The 8,456-nt window shown below is 42.6% G+C and overlaps 1 protein-coding gene across 1 annotated transcript in view; it reads left to right on the top strand.

The window, feature by feature from the left end:
- The first annotated feature begins 5,576 nt into the window (after positions 1-5,576).
- The window catches only part of LOC130116688 (seizure protein 6 homolog), a 158,358-nt gene continuing 155,478 nt past the window's right edge, over positions 5,577-8,456 (top strand). The window contains exon 1 of the mRNA XM_056284685.1: positions 5,577-5,645. The gene's annotated coding sequence lies outside the window, so the exon portion shown is untranslated. The remainder of the gene's footprint in view (positions 5,646-8,456) is intronic.

Here is an 8,456-nt window from a genome sequence, read left to right as displayed (position 1 = left end):
CCTTTCTGGTGTCAAAATGTTGTCTAAATTTTTTAATCTAATAAATGCATATTCCTGTAAGTCAGGGGTCACAGTTCAAGTGCAGTAATAGAAATCAGGAGGACGACTGAAGCACTCCATATAATAGAGTAAGCTATGAGCCTTGTTATGTCATGTGACCAGCTTAATGAGATAACTGACCCAAAGTCGCCTCACTTTTGACTACTGTTAAATAAGAATCTAACATGACTATTGTGTCTGTCATCTTATTAATTGGTCACATAGCAAAATGAGGCTCACAGATTACTCTGTTTTGTGGGTGTAATGTACCATGAATGGATCACTGTTAATTTCAATTACTAGACTTTGACCCCAACTTAGAGGAAACAAGAATTTATTAGATTAAGATTTTAGACAACGTATTGAAGCTATTGAGAAAGGGGTTTGGTCTTTTATAGCCACACCACTGCGTAAATAATTTTGAGAGGCACTTTATGTATTTTACATCATTCAGTACCAGTATTTAGGGTTCCAGAAATTATGGCTTTTCCATCATTTCAATCCCAGTTTCAGAGAACCAGATTTTTTTTTTTGGAGCGTTGCGTACCAGTAGTCAGAGTAGGTGCTTTAACACCAGATCAGGAGCAGAGGCTATGGCGATAACGTGTTTCACTTTTTCAGCCCATGATGAAGGTGATGAGATCAGGAAGAAACCCACCAGCGGTTATAACACAGTCGCAGGCACTGAGCAGGGGCCTCTGCTGCATATATGCAGATTTCAACCCAAAGAATTTAATCCAGAGACTTAAGTTTTTTATCAGCTACACTACTGGTGTGGTGGGTAAATTGGTGATCAGTACCAGTATTACATATTTTGCAACATTCAGTAGGCTACTCGTGAATGATAATGAGCAATAATATCAGGGACACCTGAGAAATATTTGGCTTACCTGTTTTGAGGTTTAGCCAGTGCAGCATCAGTTCTGTATCGGGGCTCTTGTCTAGCTTATCTCAACACTACCCACACACTGCCTCGGCTCAGGCTCAGGCTTGTCACTCAATCCATCCCATATGACAACCTGACACCGTTTACATTTGCCTGATTTCTGTCAACGGTTATACATGGCTTGGATGTGCTATACAACTGATTTCCACACATCAATACCTTACAGTCTCTCGGGTTGCTCTAGGGAAGTTAGTTTATCGAAAATCGTACACACTGAAATGAACTCATCGTGCACAAGTAGGAATAAGCTGAGGGGGACCAACCCAGCCTCTGAATCTTCACGGTCCAAACTGCCCTCCTTTGTGCATCCTGTGGAAATCGCTGCATCATACGGCCTTGTCCCGGCCAAACGGAACAGCCCCAAGCCGCACAACACACCATTTCTCCTTCAACTGCTACAGATCGGTAGGAAAGGGCCAAAAACACAGGAAAAAAATCATTGAAACGTCATGACGACAGAGCCAGATGTTGGTAGGCAACATGGCGCCCGTCAAGCATGTGACAGGCTCTCAGCCAATCACAGCGCGTGTTGCAAAGACGGCCAGACTCTCTCTATACACAGCGCTGTAGTCTGCAGCCCTCCCTGGATTGGCAGAGGGGGTGGAGCAGCGATCGGGACGGCTCGGAAGAGTGGGGTAGCTGGCCAGATTCAATTGGGGAGAAAAATGGGGGAGAACTAAAAAAACCAAACAAACAAAAAACACACACAAAAAACAAACAAAACACACACACAAAAAACCCCAAAAAAACATTATTTGCATAATATATGAAATTTACATAGATTTTCTTTTAGTTAATGGTTAGTAAGCAACACTTCCGTGCGACATTTCTTTGCCCGTCGACGCACCACTTGTCAGCCCACAACAGACTGCGTATTCTAATGACTGCATTTGTTTTAACATGCAGTCTGCAAAGGATGAATAAAGTGAGTGCTCGGGACTTTCGCTTTAGTTTTTCACCAGTAGCATTAGTCGCATCTCAAGCGTAATGCTTCTTTCCCTTAGTGGGGATTTCTCTGAGAGAGCAGCTGGAATGAGAACCCCCAGATGTTTATCAGCAGGCAGGCTTTGGAAACGAAGAGTAAGTTGCTGTGCCAAAGACCATTGGGAGGCATTCTTTGAGCAGACGTCCATGTTGCTGAAAACCCAATGCCATGCCTCCTGAGGTGGATGAATTTATACCGTCGCATTTTCCACGATATGTTCCACTTCTCCCCGTGGTTTTCTCTGGGGTCTAACAGAGTTTTCAGTGTGACAAGAGGGCCTCTGAAAGCATGATTAAGGTACACTTTCCAATAAACAAGCTCTGTATTTAATTATCCCCACGAAACACAGGATGAGGGAAAGATACCGATTCCTGACAGTGATAACAGTTTTCATCACTTTTTTTTGTTGCAGCGAAATGGGTTAAGCGTTGGGAACATGGCATAGCATAACAGCTGCAAATTTCACACCAATAGGTGTATAGCATCTTCAGTGGGATCACAGCAGTGAAAGCATATCCTGCACATGTTATGAACAATTTGACAAGGAGAGCACGGGAGGGGACCAAACAGCCATGAATGAGAGAGGGGAGGCAGAAACAGACGAAAGAGAGACCGAAAAAGTATGGGATATCTGCCATTTCTGCAGGTAAATAAAGTTATCATATTCCACTTGATGTACTTCTCCACCCAAAGCGTCATACAATACTATTGGTGCATAGGTAATAAGCACATTGTGCTAGCCATAGCATTAATCCAATCCTCATACTGAAAGCATCAATAAACCTTGGTGTCACAGGTTGCAATGACATGAAATTAAATGGCGGATGGCCTGACGCATACAATAGGCACTGATTTATGGAAATGATTGTGGCTGGTCATCCAACAGGATAGACGTAAAAGTGCATATAGCTTTTATTTCTCACATATTCTCCCTGACAAAAAAGCTTAACTCCCATCATGAAAACAAAACAAAATAAACATCAACTTTTATTGTACCTACTGATGAAAAACTGTAGTATAATTTTGCACACTGCTGATATTCAACACACACAGGTTACTACTAAAAGCTGGCAGTCTGCTGTTAATACAATTCTCAGGCAAAACTGGGAGATGTGCGTAGCCTACAATTTTGGTTAAAGTCATTCAATTCAATTCAATTCAAAACTTTATTGCAGACTCAGGGTCCATAACAGACAAAGACAAATAGGTAAAAGACAAACCCTAGACAATACACAGAGTAAACAAAATAAAATAACATAATGGATATATATTTGGCAAAGTCACAAGGTTGAAATCAGGTATCACGAGTTGGGCTTATTTCATCTGATGGTTAGCGACACAACCGATCTTATTCCCAGTTTTTCCACAGATATTTGGCTACTCAATAATGTCTTTTTGATTTGGCTAAACATATTCTTATTTTAGTCATTTTTAATCTTGTTAGATTTTTTTGGAGGCGGGGGTAGGGGCAAAACATATTGTGGCTGCTCAAGCTCCTCAGCATCCACAGTGCTGGTGCCTATAATCTGACCTAACTTGAGAGTCATCAGTTATATTGACTCCAACCGCACACACACGTTAACACACATACACTGGTGGTTTTTTTTTCCTCTCCCTTTTTCTCCCCAATTGTATCCGGCCAATTACCCCACCATTCCGAGCCTTCCCGGTCTGTGCTCCACCCCCTCTGCTGATCCGGGGAGGGCTGCAGACTACCTCCTGCCTCCTCCGATACACGTGGAGTCACCAGCCGCTTCTTTTCACATGACAGTGAGGAGTTTCTGTAGGGGGATGTAGCACATGGGAGGATCACGCTATTCCACCCAGTCCCCCACCCCGAACAGGCGCCCCGACCGACCGACCGACCGACCAGAGGAGGCGCTAGTGCAGCGACCAGGACACATACCCACATCCGGCTCCCCACCCGACGACACAGACAATTGTATCTGTAGGGACGCCCGACCAAGCCGGAAGTAACACGGGGATTCGAACCAGTGATCCCCGTGTTGGTAGGCAACAGAATAGACCGCTATGCTACCCGTACGCGCCACACACTGGTATTCTGATTCCAGACCAACAGAGCCGTGACTCCAGTATGATCTGCAAGTGTCGTGCGGCGCTTGACTCTGCATCCAGCATATGTCAGCTGCCAGTCACACTGCGGAGAGAAACATATCTGGACGGATAATTACTAACACAGTGAGCTGTGTGTGATTGTCAGCCCCCTGTAGGGGTGCTGCTGATGCGACAAAACCACCTCAGGCTCTCTGCCTCCCGCTTGCACACAAACCACGACACACTTCCTCACCTGGCTTCGTTTTAGCAAAACTGCACTGATTGATTGTGCCATACAATAACAGTGGGAAATTATGCAGCAGCTTGATGTGACTTCCACTCAAGTGGAAACTGTCAACACTATCTGTTTTCATGGTTGTGATGGCACATTAAGGGAGGACATTCAGCAAACAGTGACCATTAGTTTACAGGTGAAGTGCTTGTGACTAGTTGTTTGTATCTTTAGTTTGCACGTGTTTTAGGCAACAATTTAAGCGAGACTGAAAAAAAAATCTCATCACAACTTTAGGCACTTGGCTCCAGTGCAATTACCTCCACTAAATGAAGTTCTGTCTGTCCTGCGAGTCAGTTGCGGTCAGGCAGCTATACTGTACATGAACGGTGTCATCAAAGCAGCGAATGCCTCTGTTTGGAAGGTGTGAGGCTGTTTACCATTGTTGCTTTGTGGATTGATATAGTAGCTGAGGGAGATGGAGAGGCATGATGTATAGAGCTGGGGTATAACTGTGGAGTGAGGCGTTCCTCCTTGGAGGAGGCTAACTGAGTTTGACAGAGCTGTTTATGCTGGGAAGCTGTGGGGACGCTCCCTGGCCCTGCTCCAAGAGCCTGAGCTTTGTTTCTGCATACAGAGTCATGGAAGAAGTAAAAGGTAATTCAGAAGGTGGAGGGAGGCACATCTCAGTAACTCCACCGTGGGCTTGTAACAATCTTAGAAAAGAAGCACACCATACCAATGTTAACCTTGAGCCTAAGCCAGTCTGTCAGTATTTTGTAGCCATGTGTGTGTGTGTGTGTGTGTGTGTGTGTGTGTGTGTGTGTGTGTGTGTGTGTGTGTGTGTGTGTGTGTGTGTGTGTGTGTGTGTGTGTGTGTGTGTGTGATTTTACTGTGTATGCATGCATGGTGTATTTATTTAACTTGGACTCATGTAGCCAGGTAGAGTTCCTTTATTCATCTGAAATGTTGTATACTCAGTTTGCGTAGAAAAAAATCCCTGAAAATATATAAAAGCCACCTGTCATTAAAGGGATACAAAATGTTATGTAAATACATGCATGGGTGCATGTATTGAGAGCCTGTAAGCAAAATTTCAGCAATGTTTGGCCTTTTGTGCGAAAGATGCGGGGTATGGCTGTTCTATTTCCACTAGGTGGCGTCATGGAGTCTGCGGGAATAGCCATGTACGACGTCACGTAGGCTTAATTATGAGATATTCCGCCGGTATGTCTCTCGTCAGTACAGAGGGAAGAATTAGCTTGTTTGCAGTCACGTGATTCGGATGACGCGCGAGATTGAGACGGAGGGCAGGATGTGAAAAGCAGAATGGACGAGATGGGTACAAACTCCAACGAAGCAAAGAAAAACAACTTTAGCGCAATAAAGTAAGGAAACAGTTAAGCTACATAAACACAGCCACATAAAATTACTTTACCTTTGACGAAGTGGTCTCTGCACACACGCGCATTTCGCCCCTACATCTATATTGATGTTCCGCTCTTCATTTGCTGAGCACTTTTATCAACGCCATTGACGGTTTCCGAAAAAAACCCCGCTATATATATATATATATATATATATATATATATATGTGTGTGTGTGTGTGTGTGTGTGTGTGTGTGTGTGTGTGTGTGTGTGTGTGTGTGTGTGTGTGTGTGTTGCTTCATGTTTCTAGCTATGACAGGTGCATTATCAATCTGTCTTTTCCTTATTATGTGTTAATCAGCGTATTGGCCAAGGGTATTGGGACTGGTGTATGGCACAGCAGACTTTTCTAAGAAAAAAAAACAAGCGTGCATTTTTTTTAAATTATTTTTTTTTACACAGAAACAACTGCCAAGGGGAGTAGATTACCCGTCTGCTGTGATTCTAGACTCATTTTTATTCCAGCTTTCACTTGGGATGGCTCGGTAGTCTTATTTCCTCTGCGAGCACACCCCCTGCGCCAGTATTCCTCGTTGTTTCTGAGAGCTCCACGCACTTTTTCACCCTTTCAATTCTTTTTTTTAATCGTTTTTCCACCTTTTCGGTTCTAAGACAGTGGCATATAGGCTTTGCACACATTTGGAGCACTCAGTAGTAAATGACAGTTGATGTGTTAAGTGTTTCTGGTGAAATGTAATGTGTTGCGTTGGTTAACCATAACTAATCCAGCAAACGGGATTTGCAAAACTATAAGCCAATTTGATTTGGAAAATCATCTTTCATTATGCAGCATGAGCCAATAAAGCCATAGCGTGATTATTGTGGAAATTTTAAAACAAATTCCCAATGCACAGGCTGGAAGATGTTTTTATTTTATTTGGTCTCCAGTGTTTGCTGTTGGTTTGCAGTCATAGGTTTTCCATTCATATGGATCCTGCCATATGTAAAAAGAGTGGAGCTACATGGATTGGATTGTTGGACTGGACCATTAAGTCCTGAAGTCCTGAAAGAGCTCATAGGAGGTGCTGTCATGGGAGAAGGTGGTGATTTCTAAAAACATAATACTCACAGCAGACCCAGAGAGGGGCCAAATATTCATATCAGGGTAGTTTGCAAAACCTCCTGCATTTCTGATTTCTAAAAAAAATTACACCGACCAGTGTCTGAAAGGCAGAGCTGGGGAATTTGGGTACTTTGCAAGTTTGATGCAATTGTTGCATGAGATTACTGGATTCTGATCTAAAACTGAAGCTTAAATGTTTCATTTGCCATGATCTTATTACATCAAGATCAGTAAAAGAAAAAGCTTTTTTTTAAACTGATGTGTATTTCAGAATGTGGCAACTGCAGGTTATTATTTTATTGCATAAGGCCATTTATTGATTGTTCTGTCTTTGTTAGAGTTATATTATTATTATAGGTGGGCTGATCATGAATGCAACACTTGATACTCAGTCGTGTCAGAGGACTGAACTTAAGTGAACCATTCTAATTGCAGGATTATTTCATTTATTTTATTCAGCCAGACAAAGCAGAAGATCTAGCTTAATAGAGCACGCAATATGTTTTGTTGTCTTGTTGATAATAAATGCCTCTGGTTATTTGATAAACATCATCATTACTTTATTATTGTATTATTCTAATGCAAAATAATCAACAACAGTGATTACACAGTGATATGAAAGGAACCGTGCATAATTTTACAGTTTGTATATTGAGAGAAGATGGTCTTAATTTTTAAACAATGGTCCTCCTCTAGTTTGACCTTCAGGCAAAACTTTAAAAGGAGGAACTAAATGAGGCTGGCATTTTGCATCCTAAATTTATGCACGCAGAGACATTACCCAAGGCACAATCCCAGCTTGGCACTGGGTTCTTAAATGACTGTTAATTCGACACCCATCTAGGAAACCAATTTGCAACAGAATGTGCCACCCAGCTCCATTCAAGGGGGAAAAAAAGCTCAGTGCATAGTGAAATGACTTCACCAAAGTTTCAGCTTCATTCAAAATGGCTACAATGTGGGGAAAGTATGGGTTTAACGTCTTGGCTAGTTTGCATAATTTCACCAATCACCAACTAGTGGTGCACAAATCACGCATTGCAGAACTGACATGGTAGTGCACAGGGCGAGGTGTGAGCGTAGATGTGAGTGTTAGCAGCAATGGTTGGGAATCAGTTGGAGGCTCCTGCTGTAGTTTCATGAATTCACAGAATAGAGGATATATTTTGTTACTACCGGTCATATTTCAGGATTTTTTTCGGTCAATCATTAACCCATGGACACAGAGGCAGCCAGCAGCAGAAATGAAGGTTTCAGAACAAATGTGATAGATTCTTAGGGGAACAAAAAAAAAAAAAATCTTGGAAGTTTTTTTCCTTTTAATTTGTGTGAGAACTATGCCCAGAGGGATAAATTCAAGCCTGTGAACCTTAACGAGACAAAGGGGATTACAGACAGTGGCAAAAATGATGGAGAAGCCTCACTCCTTCCATGTTATAAGCTTTCGAAATGTCTCTTGATCGCTGACAGGAAAAAACCCTAATGAAGTACCATAAAAGGCAATTTGTACCGGGTGTTGGAACAGTGGCAGAACAGAACAGAGAAGGGTTAACACACACACACACACACACACACACACATACGTGTGTGCGCTTCCACACTAACAGATAGCTTTGCCATCACACAAATGGACCTAGAATGGCTCTTCAGTGTGTTAGCTCTTTCTCCCTGGCCATCTCTGGATCTGGATGCTCAGAATCGTGGGGTG

Source organism: Lampris incognitus, chromosome 8 (genome assembly GCF_029633865.1).
Source record: "Lampris incognitus isolate fLamInc1 chromosome 8, fLamInc1.hap2, whole genome shotgun sequence".
NCBI classification, from domain to species: domain Eukaryota; kingdom Metazoa; phylum Chordata; class Actinopteri; order Lampriformes; family Lampridae; genus Lampris; species Lampris incognitus.
The sequence above is the reverse complement of the archived record's forward strand: the minus strand, read 5'-3'. Positions and strand labels throughout refer to the sequence as shown.